General features: G+C 36.8%; 1 protein-coding gene across 1 annotated transcript in view; it reads right to left on the bottom strand.

Moving 5' to 3' along the window:
• Grm3 (glutamate metabotropic receptor 3) overlaps positions 1–17,403 on the bottom strand; it is a 239,323-nt gene extending 221,920 nt beyond the window's left edge. The window contains exon 1 of the mRNA XM_004662303.2: positions 16,454–17,403. The gene's annotated coding sequence lies outside the window, so the exon portion shown is untranslated. The remainder of the gene's footprint in view (positions 1–16,453) is intronic.
• Positions 17,404–19,380: the final 1,977 nt, after the last annotated feature.

The raw sequence follows: 19,380 nt of genomic DNA, 5'->3' as shown, positions 1-19,380 counted from the left end.
GAAACTGGGTCCTTTGGCTTTGCTGGCAAGTTCCTTAACTGTTAAGCCATCTCTCCTCCAAAATTTTATTTTTAAAATGAAAGTTACTCAGAAATATTCTAACATTTGAGTAAATGAGATGAATTTCTAGGCTGATGACTAATATAATTTTTTTAAAATATGTGGACTAGATATTCATAAAACAAAATATTAAAATACCTTTATATTATTAAATTGATTCCTTTCCTCTTGGTACTACAAAGGTAAATGCTACAGAAAGATATTAAAAATTTATCACTGAAATATGGTAATATACTCTGTCAGTCAACATAAACTGCTCATCATATTTCAACAAACATTTATTTTGAAGGGCTTGTTGTATTTCAAGTTATTATTTCTCTATCCCCTCCTCCATCATTGTGTTCATGCATTCAACAATCATTTACTACTTTTAAGGCATTATAGCAGATAACAAACACAGAAATGACCAGTTCATAGGCTTTACTAAAAGAAATGTATAAAGATTATTTTTTATTTATTTATGAGAGAGGGAGCGAGAGAGAGAGATTGAGAGTAAGAGAAAGAGAGAGAATGGGTGCACCAAGGCCTCTAGCCATTGCAAACAAACTCCAGATACATGCACCACCTTGTGCATCAGGCTTACTTTCGTACTGGGGAACCCAACCTTAGGCTTCCCAGTCAAGTACCTTACCCACTAAGCCACCTCTCTTGCCTGAGAAATATATAAAGTTTAATTAGATAGTATTCTTATTTTTTAAATTTATTTTTATTAGTTATGGACATCCTTAGTATGTAAACAACACATGCTGGTACCATCCTTTCCCATATCCCTGATCCTTTTCCAAAGGGGTCCTCTTCATAGGCAATATAGGTCATCCACATGGGGATTGTGGATCATGCATCCTGGGGACAATTTATCTTTTTCAGTATTCTTATTTTTTAAATAGGAATGATGAAGGTGATGACAGGTAAGTTCTGATTCTGGTAATAAGATGTTTTCAAAGCACATGATTCTGCTTTTGGAAAGTATATGAAAGAGGAAAGTTTGTTTTTCATTTATAGCAAAAGTAAGATAATTTGAATAAAAAATGAATTAAATATTTGCAATTTTTGGGATGGAGGAATGGCTTAGTGATTAAGGTGTTTGCCTGCAAAGCCAAAGGACCCAAGTTCAATTCCCTAGGGCCCACGTTAGCCAGATGCCCAAAGGAGCACACGTGTCTGGAGTTTGTTTGCGGTGGCTGGAGGCCCTGGCATGTCCATTTTCTCTCTCTCTCTTGCTCTCTTTCTCTGTCAAATAAATAAAATAAAATATATTTTGAAAACCTTTAAAAATATTTGCAATTTTTTTTGAAAAGTATAGTTTATAAGATAGCAAGTAGTGTATTGGTAAATACTGAATTCCCTTAACTCTGATAACATTTGTTAGAAAATTTAGCATGGAGATAAGAATAGCTATTTGAAAAAATGCATTACATAAAATGTGTAACAAATTGAATTATATCTCAACTACTGAAATATTAAACTGTAAAAGCAAGCTACCTTTTTGCTTTGTGGAAGAATTACTAGCTAATGGTGGTTTCTATCCTTATTTGACTTATTGTTTAGTTTCATGGTTTTTTTTTGTTTTTGGTTGCCATCTATACAACACATGCTTATTTTCAGAACATTGTCATGCAAAATGCCTTTTCTTGTATTATTTTTGTTTCAGTATGTGTATATGTATGCAAATTATGATGTTTGTATGGGCATGCATTAGCTACAACTCACACAAATGTTACAGCCAAACCTCAAGGTGTTGGGCCCCTTTTCTACTTTGTTTAAGGCAAGTTATCTCTTGTTTTGATACTGTGAATGCCAGGCTAGCTGGCCCTTGTGAGATTTGGGAATTAAATTTGTCCGATGAACCCATGTGGTATTAAATGTCTTTAGATCCTGAAACTTTATCACAAACAAGCAAAAATTCCCAGTCTGCCAGAGATCTTCTCCTAGGATACATGGAAAAGCAAAGTTCAATTAAACTGTACAATTAATTCATGATCACTTCTGAATAGAGAGAAAAGGTTGTGCTAAGCTGCTCTCTTCTTCTCTCAGGGATTTAAGGTCAGCTTCAAGATGGAGAATTACTATTCTTTCAAAGTTGTCTCTCCTGATTTATATTCCTGTAATTATCTCCTCAGGACCTTTTCCTTTCTGACTTGTAAACTCAGCTTAATAAATCAATTCAAGGATTAGCTATATGTAAATATATCTATTTGGTAAAATGCACAGGTAAAGGGGGAAAGTACGACAGTTCGACAGTTTCCTTTCCTATCTAATGACTTCATCCAGGTATCAATTATCTTTTTTTTTTTTTTTTTTGTACAAACTGTATCTGAGAATTTTCCCTTCAACTAACAATAGCAGTAAATTTTTCTTTATTGCTTTAAATTCTATCCTCTCTTCTTTTTTAATATAAAAATAAAAATCCCATTATATTCAAACAGTGGACCAATATTGGAAATAAAAAAAAGAATAGAATAAATCCTTAATAAAGAAATAAGGCATTAAAATTGTTTCTTCTAGCTTCAGCTGACTTTAACGTTATTGAAATCAGGTAGTTTATATAAAAACAAGAAACAACCAGTTACACATACTCCACTTAATAATGAATAATGTGTTGATTCAAAGTTTGACAAAACTTAAATTTATTTACAAAACAATCCCAAGTTATTAATAGTTTTCAAGTTGTTTTTCCTTTTAAAACCAAGTTATATAACTATTATAATTTTTTTTTAAAATGTTACATTCCAGATTTGAGATGCTTTTACAAAAGAGGTAATGTAGTCAACTGGACAAGTTCATGAGCTCTAGCAATAAACACTAGTTCTCAATCATAGCTGTAATCTTAGTATGCAACACTTTGGTTTCTTCCTTAAAAGGGACATGAAAATAACACTGACCGCATAAGCTTTGTGTGAGGATTGAATGAGTCAACATATTTACAACAAAGGGAACACTGTCTAGCATCCAGAACATCCTCCAGCAGAGTTACTATTGTACATGGTACACTTCGCCTTGTCCTAACAAGATCATTGAAAATAGGCAGGTGGACCATAACCCTTGTGCTTTGAGATTTGTGACAGAGTTGTCATTAGGTGAAGCACCTGAGGGTGGTATTTCTTGGCTTTGGGGGGAACTAGTGTTATAAAATGAGATATATGAAAATATCTTGTTCTATGAAAATATTTGTAATGTGCTTTCTTTCTTAGAAATTCTAAGTAGAAAGAAGTATGACTGGAAGCACTTTTTGGGGGGAAATTCCTCAACTTTTCAGTTTTTATGTGTATTTTTCTCTATTTTTTATTAGTCATACTTCATAGTTTTAAGTAGAACAGGTAAAATGCTTGCAATGTGAGGACATGTTAAAGAATAAGAAAATATATTTCTAGCATTTTTCTTACTTCCCTTACTCATTTGATGGAAATTCAAATTAAAATTATAAATAGGACTTTTTTTTCTTTGATAACTGGGTACTATTTCAGACTTGGGATGTTGAATTCTATCTTTTTTTTTAAATGATGATATTTACTAATAGAAAGTTTATGGATAAAAAAATCTTGAAGTTCAATAGCATAATTTTTAAGATGAGTAAAATGATCTTCTGAGTGATTTAATTAACTGTTACTCTGTTTTTCAATAAATATTTATTGATCTTCTTGCTATATGGCACTTCTGCTGGGTAATAGAGATACAGCTGTGTGTAAGCAACTGTGGTTTCTGTATTTTTAGCATTTAAGTAGTGGAGAAATAGCCAATTGTAATCAAGTGTGAAAAAGGAAATACAGGAAACATAGAGTGCATTCCAGGAATAGCTAACCTGCTATTGGTGGTCAGTTTAGGTTTAGAATTTAAAGTGAACCCTGAAGAAGGAAGTGGAGTGAGCCAATATACAGGGAAGTGGCATAGTCAAGGGAAGGCTTAGGGAGAGACAGGCAAGGCATGCCCCATGTTTTGGGTGAATCAAAGAAAAAAAGTGGGCAGAGAGGATGATACATAAAGATGGAGATATACAGGTCACAGTGGGCAACCTTGACTATGCTTTGATTCTCCCAAGATCCATGGGAAAATATTTGGAGAATTAGAGCCTTCAGAACATATGTTGTCTATAGACAGGTAAATGATGATAAGAGCCACAGAGACCAGTGAGAAGCACTTTTCAGAGCCCTCAGTAAAGAAAACAATGGCTTCACCTACTATATTTGTATGAATGCTATAGAATTATAGCTGCACAGAAAATGCTCATTTCATTTTTTGGTCTTCTTTTCCAAGGGTTTACATTGTCTTGTTCTGTTATGCTTTTTGAGACAGGTTCTTGCTATGTACTTAAGGCAGGACTCAAATTCATGGCTCTTTAATCACTGCCTGTCAGTGCCAGAGTGACTCTATGTGCCACCAACGCTGGCTTTCCAAGGCTTAGTATTTGGATACATTTTCTTTTTACACAACTTCTTGAAAAATAACCTTTGAAAAATATCTCCCCTTTGCCCTTTCCTATTGTTGAAGAAGGAACATGCTTAGCTTAATTGTTTTGGTTGGTGTTTTTCACCCAACAGTTAATTCCTACCTGTGGGGCATTATTCATCTTTACATCTATTAGATTCTTTTCATGTTTCCTATTCCCTTAGCTACTGTTCTAGTTTAGGTTATCATTATCTCTCACCTGGAGTGTTGCCATAATATGCCAACTCATCTCCCTGCCTCCCAAACCTATATTTCCTCATATTTCTCTTTTTATTGTACACTCAGATTGCCTTGCTCAAATGCTTTCTAAGCCTTTCTTCTGCCTGCAGAAGAAAACTTAGCTGTTATTTGATCTTGTATGACAATTTTGCTTTCTAGGATGTCCCTATCCCCCACATGCCTTACACTTAAATTAAGCCAGATCATACAAAGAATCTTGCACACCCTTTCTCTAGTGGTGTTCTATACTTCCAGAGATGTGAAAAATTTTCCAGGGTCCACAACACAGATACAAAAATGTCCTGTTGCTTTCTACAGCGATGACAAACAGAAGCATCATTACCCTTCTGCCCTCATTATCATTCCATTTTCATGCCTGTCTTCTCTCTTACAAGACTACAAATTCTTAAGGCAGGCATGGTGATTTGCTCTCCCCTCCCTTCAGTGCCTTGAAAGTAGCAGCTATTCAGGAATTTATTTAATTTAGTTGATGCCATTTTTTAATGCCAAAATTTGAAATATTTATATGAAGCTATTTCTTTGAGATCCAAAATGGCTTCAGGAATATAGGGCAATTTGTGGATTAAAATTAGAAATGTAACAATTCTTAATTTTAAAGTCATAATATGAAAGAGGAAAAATTACATCAATGTTTCAACATGGAAGGTGCCTATTGATTATATTTAAAACTGAAAATATGATTTATTTAGTCATTAAATATGTGTTAAATATTGTTGTATATGTCATGTATTATAGAATTTATAAAAAAGGATAAAATTATCTTTGGCCAATTGGTGCTAATTCTAGTCAGCACAAGGGTGAAGGAGATCAACACAGAGAAAAATCAACTCCTACCAAATCAGAGATCCAGAGACCCAGAGGCCGCCAACACCTCATTACTGAAGCAGACCATAAATGAACCCAACATGGCTCAGAGAAATTTTGTGGAAGAGGGGGTGGAAAGAATGTCAGAGCCACATGTTGGGTCATAATATGCAGACATTTACCTACCCATAACTGTGGGCTAACTCCAGAATGCATGACCCATATAACCCAATAAGGAGGGGCTAAGAGGAGGTGGTAGGTAATGGATGAGTCTAATAATGGTACCAATTTGACTGTATTTGATGAGTACAAAACTAATTAATAAAAAAACTGCTTTGATAAAACTGATGAAAATGTAATAAGTATAAAGCTGATAAAGTAGAACTTTGAATTTAGATTTAAATACTGGCTTGTAAAAGGGAGGAAGAAAATGAAGTTGGATGTGAACCGAAAGCAGATATTGATATTGAAGATAGGTTGGAAAGATCCATGTGGAGGCTAGAATGTTTTCTGTAAATGATGAGTATGCATTTTATTCTCTTAAAGCCTGGGAACAATGTAAAAACATCACTTACTCATCAAGCTTCTCCTATGTTGGGGTGCTATCATTGGCATTGCATACTATCCTGGCATTCATGTGTGACAGGCAGGTGTTCTAATAAACTGCATCCTTAGCTCATTATTTTGAGAAAATATTTTGCTTAGCTATCTAGTTTGGTTTTGAACTTACCCTGGGCCCCAAATGATGCCTTGACTTGCAAATCATCTTCCCAGCTTCTTGGATAGCTGGGATTTCAGCCTGTACCATTGTTTTTTTTAACGTCATCTTATTATATATATATTTTTTTTCATAGCACCTTAACTCTTTTGTTTAGTGTCTGACTCTCACTATTCCATGAAAACAATTATTTGTGGAATGGTGAATGGACCCATAGAAGGTGCTCACTAAATACCTGATAAATAAATAATTGAATGAAGAGTAAAATACTAGAGAAAATAAACAGTTAAAGAAAGCTGAGAGAAGAAAGATGGCAGCCCAAGCCAGGTTTTGACCCTGGTAGAATAGGAAAGAAGATATACTCTTTAAGTTATGAAAGAGGAAACAATAGCAAAACAAACAGAAGTCTTAGCAATTCTATGATTTTAAACTATTTTCTTGGGAAATGCTGCTGCTGCTCCTGGAATCTGGATATAAGAGGAAAGGAACTGATTAGAGGTGGGGACAAAACTTTGGCTTTAGGTATAGACAAACTCTATTAGGGTCAATCCAGTGGAAATGTCATTTCCAGCTTGTCATATCACTTATCATAGAAATTGACACTCAGGCTCTCCTGAAGACAGTGTAACTATCAGGAGCTTAACATTTTTATCTTAGATGACTAAATTAACAAAATGTTTGTAAGAATGGCAGTGCAGTCTGTTTTCATTATTGCTGATCTCTTTACACAGTTTGAGTGGAGGCAAAGATAGTGATACCCTCTAAGAGGAGAAACTGTGGTTTAGTCTGAGCTTCTTGCACTCCTTGCTGCTCATCTATCATTCGCTTTTTCAGAAATTTTCCCATATGGTTGTGAGTACTGCTAAGGAAACTATCTTTGTGAAGCTTGCTCGATTCAGCTAAGCAACCATTCACAGAAGCATTCAGCAGAAGTTGAATGGAGAATGTGAAAGTTGCCAAATGAGGCTCTCCCCACCCCCTTCCACCCAGCACATACAGAGGGCAATGGGGAGAATTGTGACAAAGCCATGTTTCCCCACATCCTTTAATTTATAAGGATATGCCCATAAAGACAGTTTGAGTTTTAACAGGAAAGTTAAACAAATCAAGAAGAGTTCCTTCTTCTTAGAAACAGAAATAATGCTTTAATCAATGTACTCTGAAAAACAGCAGTAACTGCCAGACATGGCGGTTCACACCTATAATCCTAGCACTTGAGAGTCTAAGATAGGAGTGTCACTGAAAGGTCCTTGTCAGTTTGGGTTAGAGAGAGAACCAGCTTCATACAAACAACCAACAAATAAACAAAGAAACTTCCCAAATCACAGCATAACTTATTTTTCTATTATCTCAATATGACAGTCAAAGATTCAAAATAAATGAAAAAAGAGAGAAGTTTTATGATAATATAATTTAAAAGTTTTGACTGGTAGGTATGTATTTTATACAAATTTGCTACAGGTAATAGAAGAAACATTCCTTTGCAATGAAGGTATCATGAGGTATCTGGATAATCATTCCATTCATATAATTTATAGAAATTGTTCTCTATTAGTTGAGATGAATTAATAAATTAATACTCATTCTTCTAGAACTTAGTTTAGACAAGTAGTTAATCCAAAAGGAGAATTTCTATGGAGAATGATTTTGTACAAACACCTTACTGGATGATCTTTATTGGAGGTCAAGGTCTTCACAATGGAGCTAGTGTCTGCATAAGAAAGAGAACACAGGTTTCTCTTCCTTCCACTTTTGGACCTAGCAAAAGAATATCCTGCTGAGAAGACAGCCTTCACCAAACCTGATGGTACTGTGACCTTGGGCATTTTAGCCATTAGAACTATGAGAACATGTTTTTATTATTTATAGTGTTTTTTTTTTCCTATAGTATCATAACACACTAAACCAGCCATATTTTTCAAACTTGAATTTTGCACAAGAATAATCTGAAGCTTATTCAGTATGTGTATCCCTAAAACCATTTGCTGCTACTAGTTTGGGAGGTATCTGTCCACTAGTGCTCATTTTAGATAAATTCCAAAGTGATTCTAATACAGGCTTTCCTGGGCAATGATTTGCTAAGCACTATTTGCAGTAGAGGGAAGCAGATGTCTGCACTGGTTAACAGGTGATGAGGGAAGGTGTTATTGCCTTTCAGCTTTTTCACTCATATTTGTACCATTCCAGTCTTTGCCATCTTAAAAGCATCTATAGCTAACAGTTTCCTTTATTCCTCACATGACAAGGATCACCAATTCAAAATCTTAGAAGAGACACATAAAGCAGGGAAGATGAGTGCTCTATACCACTTTGTCTTTTACCTGTTCAAGGACTACAGAGGTCTTTTTACTCTCAAATAACTGTGCTATGGGTGGTCAGGAAAAGAGCCAAGGAAGGCTTTATCTTAGACAAAATTGTGAAGTAGGCAAAAAATTCAAAATTTCATCTAAGATAAAGCCATCTTTCTTGAAATTATTAATTGTTCGCCTGCCCAACAAAACTGGGTAAGGAAGTTAGCTTGCTGAAAAACGAGCCCATAAATCCAGTGTTTTGGAGAGTTACTATAATAGTTGAATCTAGAAACATTTTTTATACTTTTAGTTTAAAATTTGGAGAATTGAGTGAACACAGAGAGATACAAGAAGAGAATTTTTTTATTTTTATTGAAGTGGAACTTTAATTCCTCAAAATATTTTTTGAAATACCAGGGATTACACATGAGCAGGTGTGTCTAAGCATCTAAGTCTCATATGTGGCTCATTCTCAGTTCTGACATGAGGTATGGACTGGTCACTGGTCATCCCTTTGTATGAGTTTGAGAGAAATCAGTAATCATTGAGATTAAGGAATCAGCAAGTTTCTGATTTTTCAGAAAATTAAGATGTTCCAAAATAGAAATAGCTAATTATATTCTTCAGATGTCATTTTCTCCTTGAGACAGATACAAATTCAACTGTTTCTGATCTTGTAGTGCTATCCCTGAAACTGGCATGCACTGTGACATTTTCTGAAAGCAGTTCCCATGATGTTGTGTTCACCAACACATGCTGTATTGAAACTGCTAAGCAAAATACAAAATATTACTAATAATGTATCTGTTAAAAGAAAACAGCTTCCACCAGATGGAAAGATAGATCCAGTGAATACCCATTCATTTTTCTTTTATGTCCACTGAAGACCTTAGTACCAATCAAAACCCAAATAAAGATCTTTGAGTAAAGGCTTATGCATGTTTCTGCTCTTCAATTGTGTGAAAATAAGTATACATCTATGCAACTGAGACAACACATTACCTACCTTGGGGAAGCAGCAAGGCAGAGAATGTGAGATGTATTTTTAAGGGTAGCCCTATTGACTGAGCTTTTTATATCACCAGTAGGTCACTTTACTTCTCCTAGTCTTAGTGCTTATAAAGCTGACAATCCCTGAACCCCTCCAGTTCAGGTCATGCATATTATACTTATATTGTGCAAAATTCTAAGATGTTTATACGTAAAGATGAGACATTATATTCCAGCTGGGTAAAGAAATACTTTTGCTAGCTTGTTTTCCTAGTAGGAAATAATTAGGTTGTAAGAGCAATTGAGCCTTAACAAGCAAAAATACTATTCAGCCCTAGGCTGGCTCTTTGAGAAACTGCAAACTTTACCATGGTAGTTAGTTTTGCAAACTGTGCCATTCATTAAAGTCAAGATCAAGAAAAAAAATAATTTTTGTAGCTGCTGTTTCTCTATTTCTTAAATTTTTTAAATTTTTATTTATTTATTTGAGAGCGACAGACAGACAGAGAAAGAGGCAGAGAGAGAGAGAATGGGTGTGCCAGGGCCTCTAGCCACTGCAAACGAACTCCAGATGTGTGTGCCCCCCTTATGCATCTGGCTAACGTGGTCCTGGGGAATGCAGCCTCGAACCAGGGTCCTTGGACTTCACAGGCAAGTGCTTAACTGCTAAGCCATCTCTCCAGACCTCTATTTTTTCTTTCTTTCGAGTTTATTGCAACTCTTTTTTTCCAGAAAGGAATCTGTTTGAGGGTAGAGAATGTCTTAGCACATAGTACTTTCTTCTACTCAATATTCTTTTCTATTCATTTTCTTGTTTTTTTGGAAGAATGTTCCATCATTTTGAGCTCAAAAAATATTTGTTCAATCAACGGTAAATTGGTCAAGAAACATACATTGTGGGACAATATAATTTAAAATTTAGTCACCAGAATGCACTTTAGAGTGACCAAGTGTCTTTGGAAATCTTGTCAAGTACCTGTACTTGGGCAAGTCCTTCTATCTACCTGGGCTTCCATTTATTCTGTAAAATGGGAATTCATAGTACTTGCCTCATTGAATTCTTATAGCATTAAACCTGATAATTATTGTCATGTTATGGCAGAGTTCTTACCAAAAGACGGTTGTTTGATATTACCCCTTTAATGATATCATCATTTTTTCACTATGGTATCTAGTACATATGTCCATAGAATGTGAAAAGATATGTGTATGTATAAATGCATGTAAATAAGTATGTAATGCCTTATATCCGAATAAGTCTGTCAAATGAAGGTTCACACTTTTTTTTGTTTGGTAGATACTTCTTAAAATCCTTTGCCTAGTCTTGAATTTCAAAGTTTGATATTTGAGCACTTCCAACTTTATATGTATGAAGTTTTGTGTATAATTTGCAATTTTGTGTCTTCTTATATCATGTCAATCTTATTTTGATCATAATAGCTGCTAAATAAACAACTTTTCATCATTACTTTTCCTATGAGGTAACTTTTCTTTCTGGTTATACTCTTTTTCTTAGAAGAGTTGTCTCAAAGTTCTACATTCACTCTAAAATTAATCATGAATTTTTTATTATTAGTGGAAATTATTGCATTATTTTAAATATTTATTTATAAGCAGACAGAGAAAGAGAGAGAGAGAGAGAGGAAGAAAAAAAGAAAGAAAGAAAGAAAGAAAGAAAGAAAGAAAGAAAGAAAGAAAGAAAGAAAGAAGGAAAGAAAGAAAGTGAGTGAGTGCATGGGTGTTCCAGGGTTTCCTGCTATTACAAACAAACTCCAGGTTCATGCACGTCTTTGTGCATCTGGTTTATGTGTGTACTAGGGAATGGAACTTGTGTCCTTAGGCTTTGCAGGCAAGCACCTTAACCACTAAGCAATCTCTTCAGCATGTCATTTTTTTGAAAACTATGTAGATAGTATACAGGCTTTAAAAATTAAATTAAAAATAATTAAAAAATAAAAAAAATGTATATTTTTTTGGTGGATATCTACTATCCAGCTGAACCTATTGTGTACAGGCAATGATAATGAAAATGAATTTTGACAAGAAACTAGAGATGAGAATTACCTGGATAGTGTACTCATTCTATAGAGTAATCTATCTATCTATATCTAACCTATATATCTACATATCTTTAGTTTGAAATATGATCTTTTAATGTATGTTTCCTATGGATTATATTGAAATATTTTCCAAGTCTGTCTCCGTTAACTGTAGTGTACAATTTCTAGTTCTATGATAAGATTGCTCACTTACTGCAGACAGTAGCCTCTTACAATGCCTGTTTGGTACCAGAGTGAAATCACACACACATAACACAGACTAGAAAATTTAACATCCTCTTTGTTTCTAAGGAAAATCATTTGAAGGTTCTTACCCCTGTGTGACAAATGGTACTATAAAGACACCTGGGCTTTAGGGGGGAGAATACTAATTTAAAAATTGTTTACACCATATAGTTTAATCATATTCCCTTAAAAATACACTTCCTTTTTGAATGGTATTTCTCCTTATTGTTTCCTTAATCCAGATGAATGTTTCTATGTACTATTTTAAAAAGACAGTATCAAATTGTGATTTTGGCTGCTGATTCACCTTAGTCAGAATCTTATACCTTCTAGACTTGCAAAATGTACCTAAGAATTTACTTCCTGATTTTTATCACTTGCTGTTCTACTGTCTAGCAGAATTTGCATTTAATTTTTTTTTTTTTTTATTTATTTGAGAGCGACAGACACAAAGAGAAGGACAGATAGAGGGAGAGAGAGAGAATGGGTGCACCAGGGCTTCCAGCCTCTGCTTACGAACTCCAGACGCGTGCGCCCCCTTGTGCATCTGGCTAACGTGGGACCTGGGGAACTGAGCCTCGAACCGGGGTCCTTAGGCTTCACAGGCAAGCGTTTAACCGCTAAGCCATCTCTCCAGCCCCAGAATTTGCATTTTAATTCTTGGAATTTAGAGAAACAATTGAGTGGGAGTGGTATGGTGAGTCTACCAAGATATTTGCTGAAGAATCTTAAAGAAGCCTACACATGGATGTGTTGGAATCAGATTTTAAATGCACAGAATGAAAACTTGTTTCTTGTAGTTATTTCAGGGTTTTTTATTTTTAAAGTAATCTTCACATATGGGATCACCATATAAATCTAAATACATTTCATATTACTATATGCATGATGTGAGCTTACTTTTTATGATGTACTGCATTCACCAACATATTACTGTGATTTTAATTCTGGTTGTTTTGTTTTGTTTCAGTATGAAGGGACACTGTAGATTCTCACAGGATTTTTGTGCTATGTTCTCAGACTCAGCTAAGCAATATAAACTATTACATTCCTAGCACATTCTATTAATTTCAGAAATCATGAAAATCACTTCCATTTCAATAGTGAGATTTACATGACAACAGCTTCTGGGTTCAGTGGAGTATCAGACCATCATGCTACAGAATTCCCTTGTAGTGTGGGTGGGAACAGGGCTCTGTTGACAACAAAATTTCTCATAATATGCACCCACATAGAACATTACTTAGATGGGGTCATCTCAGTCTTTACATAGGTGACTGGTGTCAGGAAAGGCAATTTCCTTATGCTTATATTGATGAAATAAATTATTAGGATAAATAACCACACACACACACACACACACACACACACACACACAAATGATCTAAAAGACATATATTACTTAGCACAGATGTGGATATAGAATTGTTTTCTCCTATACTCATGTAGACATTCTGCAGCCTACAAATCCTATATAACTACTGGACAAAGTTTTTATATCAGATAAGAGGATGGACTAGCTCAGAGTGATTATGATAAGGAGTTAATAGTATGATAAAACAGAACCATGAAAAAGTTAAGCTGAATATCACACCAACATTTTTAATACAGAGAATCATTAAGCTGTGAAATAATCTTATGGACCATTTAAAATCAGACTGGACTGAGGGGCTTCAAAATACAAGAAAGCTGTAGGGACCAGCCTACATTAGAGGTGAAGGGGGGTGACTGAATGGTCTCTGTGGTCTCCATGATTCCTGTAACGGTGTTCATTTTATGTACTCACTTCTGGTAAAGAATATTGTCATTTTATGCTACTTCTTGGGATAAATTTCCATAAGTTTATCCAATGCAGAGTTAGATGCTCTAAATGCATTTAGCAGAATCTCAAAAGAAGTGAGAATGTGCAGTGAACTCAGTATGAAATAGGAAAGTGAGATACCTGCTCCTTTAGGGAGTCAGTCCTGGAGAAGGTAATGCTGAACACACCTCACCTCCTAGTTTCTCTAGAAATTAGATATTACATTACATAGCCACTTCTTTTGTTTGGTTGGATTCTTGGCATGATGTTGAGTATGGAAAACAAACTAAAAGGTTTCACTCCCAAACCAACAGGTTTTTATTTTGGTAGGATTTAGAAAGATTCTTTGGAAAAGAAGACCATCCTTCTTCATTTTGTGACAACAATATTAGAGCAGTGGACCAAAAAAAAAAAAAAAAAAATTGCTGGTTCCATTTGCAAAGTAAAAATAGTTTTTCAAGAAAAAAATAGGAAAATATTCTCAAGGAAATTATAAAATATTATAGTTTTGAGCCATACTTTGTGTGGCATTGATTGACCTCTTGTCATGAAGTTCAAAAGTGGAATAGGTAAACTTCTGACAGTCCAGTTTTTTCATTCAACACAAATATGAATATAACAGAATAAGCATAACTGAATTTTTTGCTTTCTTTGCATTTGTTCAACTTCTGGATTTAATTGAAATAACAGAAAAGCAGGGCAGGGCTCCTCATTTTGAGTTAGATAATTGTGGAATAAATCACCTTATTTGTACTTATTTCTTTTCTCATGTATAGCTTAACTTTTACAACACATCTATCACCACAAATCCACTCATCACAAATGAGTGAGTTGAATATTTTCATTATTTGTGATATCTATTCATATAGCCTCTCTACAGATTTCCTTGACTTGATGACCTATTCAACCAGGTGTGAAAATTGCCATTCAGTCTGTCTTTCTTTTATTTGGTGTGCTGAAAGAGGTTTTCTTTCTGTTTTTTTTTTTTTTTTTTAAGACCTAAGAGTCCTATTTCATTGGTAAATGTCTAGCTTATCTAATTGATTTTATCCTAAATTTTTAGGGAGTAGAATAGGTCTTATCAATACAAGGCTTTCTTATTATATTGTTTAGATGCCATGAATGTAGATGCAATTTTCATTGCTTTTTATGTAAAAACATACATTGCAAGACTTCTTCTCTTCCACTTAACACACTAATTAAGAAAACTAATGGAATGACTATTCAAAATAACTGTGTGCTTTTGTTGGATAATAAAAACCTTAAGGTGTGGACATCTAAAACTCACAGGTGTGAGAAGTCTGTTCAAATGCAAATCATTAGCATTATTAAAGGGAAGATTCCACTATGTTAATGCCCAATGCACATTAGCTTCCAAATCTTCAAGTTTTATTGGGCTGTTTTTAGAAAGAAGACCAATAGCAGTACAGAATCATAAATGGTAGTGAGTGTCCTGAATGTCGTTGGTAAAAATGCCTTATCTACAAGCATTTGGTTTAATGTTAATTTGGATGTTTGGGCATGCCTGTAACTAACATATTTTTGCATACAATTGATTTCAAGTATCAGCTTTAAAATGTGATGAAGTAAGTCAAAACACATCTAGACAGGTAAATGAATTTTTCCAAGTGGATTCTTATGTTTCACACAATACAGCTGTACTCAACAGTTCTAGGATCAAGGAGAACAACAAAAAAACAAAATAATTAAGCAAAGAAACTCAAAGTAATGAACTATGGCCAAGGACTTGACTGAAACTAACCTCAACTTTCACACACAAAACATCTAAACTTATAATAAAATATCAATATGTGTTGACATGCAGCATGTGTACCCTAAAACATATCTATTACTGTTCAGATAACCATAGGACTATTTTATAGGCAAAATATTTGATCATCTGACCATTGATATTCCTGTTAGTTTTGTTTTTTACAAATTGCAATACTCTAAGATTTCTATCTAGAAAGCTGGTGCTCACCTCCTTAACATGTAAATCTAAAAGTGTTATCTCTTTAGAGACTTCCATGTTTGTTAACCCCAGGAAGAACTAGCAGGGAATCTAAGAAATCCCTAAGAAACGAGATTATTGGATATATTGCCTCGTCTATTTTTGGATCACGGACCTCCTGTCCTCTCTGAGTTAGCTCACTGTCAGATAAGAAAATGGAACAGGATGGATGGAGAGATAACACTCCTAGTCTAGCGCTTTGATTTTTGGCTCAAGGCAAAAGAAGCAAGTTAGGTCGGCTTTCTAAGCATGCCTGCAGAGTAGGAACCTCTGTCACCTAGGCTGCAGAACTGAACCCAACAGCACAGGGTCCTGCTTACCATATTCTACCTCACAGGGCAGGGCAGCCTCCACACCCACAGGAACACAGGAACCTGACAATGTCAGCCAGTCACCGCACCTTTTTTTTTTTTTTTTTTTTTTTTTTTTTTTAATGCCCAAAGCCTTACAAAACCCAATGCAAAGGAATCCCCAGGCCCGAGTAGAGCTGGAGGTTGTTCAAGGATGAGCCTAGTTTCTCCGGTTGGTCCATCTCCCGGTCTCTCTCCCTCCTTTCTCCTTGGCTACAAATTTGTGCTCTGAAATCCACCTCTTTCCAGAGAGACAGACGTGTGCACACACACTAACTCTCACTCCTGCACACCCACATTGTTTCTGTTCCTCACATTTCCCACCTGGGGCAGATCTGTAAGGACTGGTCTTTGCTCTGCCTCAACTTTCCCAGCGTCGCCTGCCCCACGCGTGCACCCTAGTTCCTGTGCCTTCGCTGGGCGCCCTCCAGAGGGACAAGTCCACCTCTGGGCTCCTTACCTCGCACCGACAACTCCTGGCTGGAACTGGAGCTGACCGCGGTGGAAGGGGCAGCGGTGAGCCTGCACCCTGCCTCTTGCTCATGGTTGGTCCTCTTCATCCGACACAAAAGAGGTAGTTTGCTGCCTTTGTCCTTTCCAAATCCAAAAGAGAACTTATTTTGCCACCGAAATGGTCAATTTGTGCGCAAGGCTTCCTGTCACAGTGGCCCCTGCCCCCGCCCCCTCCCGGCTGCGTGCTGGACCACTGCCGGGTGGTGGCACAGCATCCAGGCCTCTGAGGCAAGGGGAGTGGGGAAATGGAGGGGTGGAGGAGAAGAGAGGGAGGAGGTTGTGGAAAGGGGGACCCAGTGGTCTTCTGTTGAAGGGAGGGAAGCCGAACCTCCCTCCTCTTGCTCTTTGCAGGCAAGCCCACTTCCTAGGCTTAGATTCAACTTTCTTCACCTTGGCCAAGCTGACACGGTCACATCTAATTGGGACTCTTGGCAGAGGCAGGGACCTTCTGGCATTCTCTCCTCCTTCTTTCCTCCCTTCCCTCTTCCCCACCCCCTACTTCCCTCCGTTTATCTGTGTATCTGCAGTCTTCAGTGAGCCAGGGTACCTAGATGGGAGGGTCATTACACAGAGAGCCGGGGGGTGGGGTGGGGAGGTTAGCTGAGGGCTGTGCCTGGGTAGATTTAGGAAGCGTGGGGAGAAGGGGCGTGGGGCGGTAGAGAGGGCGGTGGCCGGCTGCAACTTTGAATCTCTACAAGCGCTTCTGGCATGCGGATGAGCAGGAAGCCACAGCCTTTCTTAGGAAGAACTCTCCCGTGGTCCCATGTGAGGAGCTGGACGCTAGTCGAAGAAGACAGTGACATCGGGATCAGTGTGAGCCTGGGAACCCGGGACGCCCGTGCGGTGCGCAGCTCTGCCCCACGCGAGGCTCAACTGCACATTGCGAGCCCTGGGAGAGGGCTTGTGCAGAACAATCTCTGGGTCATGAGGGAGGGAGACGCTCCCGTTTCCTAGCAACCCTCATCAATCTTCTTGGGATAGCTCCCTCTGAAGGAATTCGATTGGACAGCCCCTAGAGAGAAGCCACGCCCCTCCAACAATGCTGGGCTGCTGGTTTTTTCGCATTCTTCCAAATTTCTTGAGAGGCTTAAGATCCTAGGGAAGTGCTGAGATAATCCTTTTTATTCTTATCGTCCTATGCAAGCGCATTGCTCCCCTCGCAGTTACCCTTTTTCACCCCTCACTTTATTCTTTTTCTGGTCCTATTTGTGGTTAGCAGGGTCTCCTCAGATCGTGTTCTTTCTTCTTAAAATTAAATAAATAAATACCTTAAATCGGTGACGTAGACACAAAAGAGAAAAAGGCACTCAGAAATAGCATTAATAGACTGCAAGCTACAGATAAAATCCTAAAGGTAAAATTCCAGGCTTCCATTCTATGTTTAAAAATGCATTATGCTTGATTTTAAAATTGAGACTTCATTAAATTTTCCACCCTGATGGACTAACTTTGTATTAACCAAGGACTGAGTTATATGAAGCCAGGAACAATTAAACTGAATGCTTTAAATGCTATATATATACTTTAATATTTAATGTTACGCTATTTAACAACTACTTTCTTTTGTAACCTAGCCAGAACATTTAAACTACAGAAGTAATTTAGTACTGTTTATTTTAGACTGCAAGCTAGTGATGTAGAAATGACACGTGTGTGATATTTTATTGTGCACTCCACTGAATTTTTTAAATGAATATATTAAAATCAAAATGTGATTATATAGCAAAATGCTTGAAGTACCCTTCCAACACCCCTTTTTTCTGGAATACAATAGTATTGCCAAATTACAGCAGAATGACTTTTCCTTTGTGTTTCATTACTAGTACCCAGGATGCACTGTTCACCAGTGTCTATGAGAGCACTTGTAACAAAATCTGCCCAAGAGACAATGAGCATTAGGCAGCTATGGCATGCACCATGGGGAGAGCAGGGATTTACATATAGCAGGGGCTTTGGCTGCTTAGAAACCCATGCATGCAGATGTTGCTGTCTTTCAGAATGTTCCAGAAAATACCACTATGCCTTTCTGAGTCATTACCATAATAGTTGAGATCCAGAGTAAAAGCTATCTGATGTTGTCATCTCATTAAAAGGAGAAGTAGCTGTGTTTGCACAAGGAAAATGCTGATGTTTGGGCTGACCTGCATCTCTGTATCCTTCTGTAGGCTGCTTACCACACTAGTGCTTATGATGAGTACAGATTTATACAATGAAGTAAATTTTCAGTCTGTTATCAAGTCTGGTCTTATGGGATAAATCCCCCCTCCACCCACCTAGGAAACATGCACAGAAATGATGAATGAAGAGGCTGCTGAGCTGGGTGGAAATAGGTTACTAGAATTTGAGTATCAAATTTCTATTCTACATAACTAGCATCCTTCTATGCTTGGATGATTGTTTTAAAAAATCAGATCCAAAAATGAGCCCACTCTCCATTATCAAGCTACCATGAATCGTGGGCTACAAGAGGGCCTACACCTATTAAATTCTCTCTAAAAAATAATGGTTATCCCATTTATGTGGTGCCAACTTTATTCTCTGTCAGATAACCTGCTTCTCTTTTTCAGATAGTCGCAGATCCTAAGGAGAGAACCACCCCATCATACCTCAAAAGGGCCCCAGCTGAAACTAAGAATAATTGGTGAAACAAGCAAGTGTGCTGTTTTCTTGGTGAATCTGGTCCCAGCACAAGGGTGAAGGAGATTGACACAGAGAACAATCAACTCCTACTAAATCAGATAACCAGAGATACAGAGGCTCCCAAGAACTTATCACTGAAGCAGACCTAAAATGAACCCAACACAGCTAAGGGAAATTTGTGGAAGAGGGTGGAAAGAATGTCAGAGCCACATGTTGGGTCATGATACACAGAGG

Source organism: Jaculus jaculus, chromosome 10 (assembly GCF_020740685.1).
Source record: "Jaculus jaculus isolate mJacJac1 chromosome 10, mJacJac1.mat.Y.cur, whole genome shotgun sequence".
Lineage (NCBI taxonomy): Eukaryota > Metazoa > Chordata > Mammalia > Rodentia > Dipodidae > Jaculus > Jaculus jaculus.
Note: the sequence above shows the minus strand (reverse complement) of the source record. Positions and strands in the feature narration are given on the sequence as shown.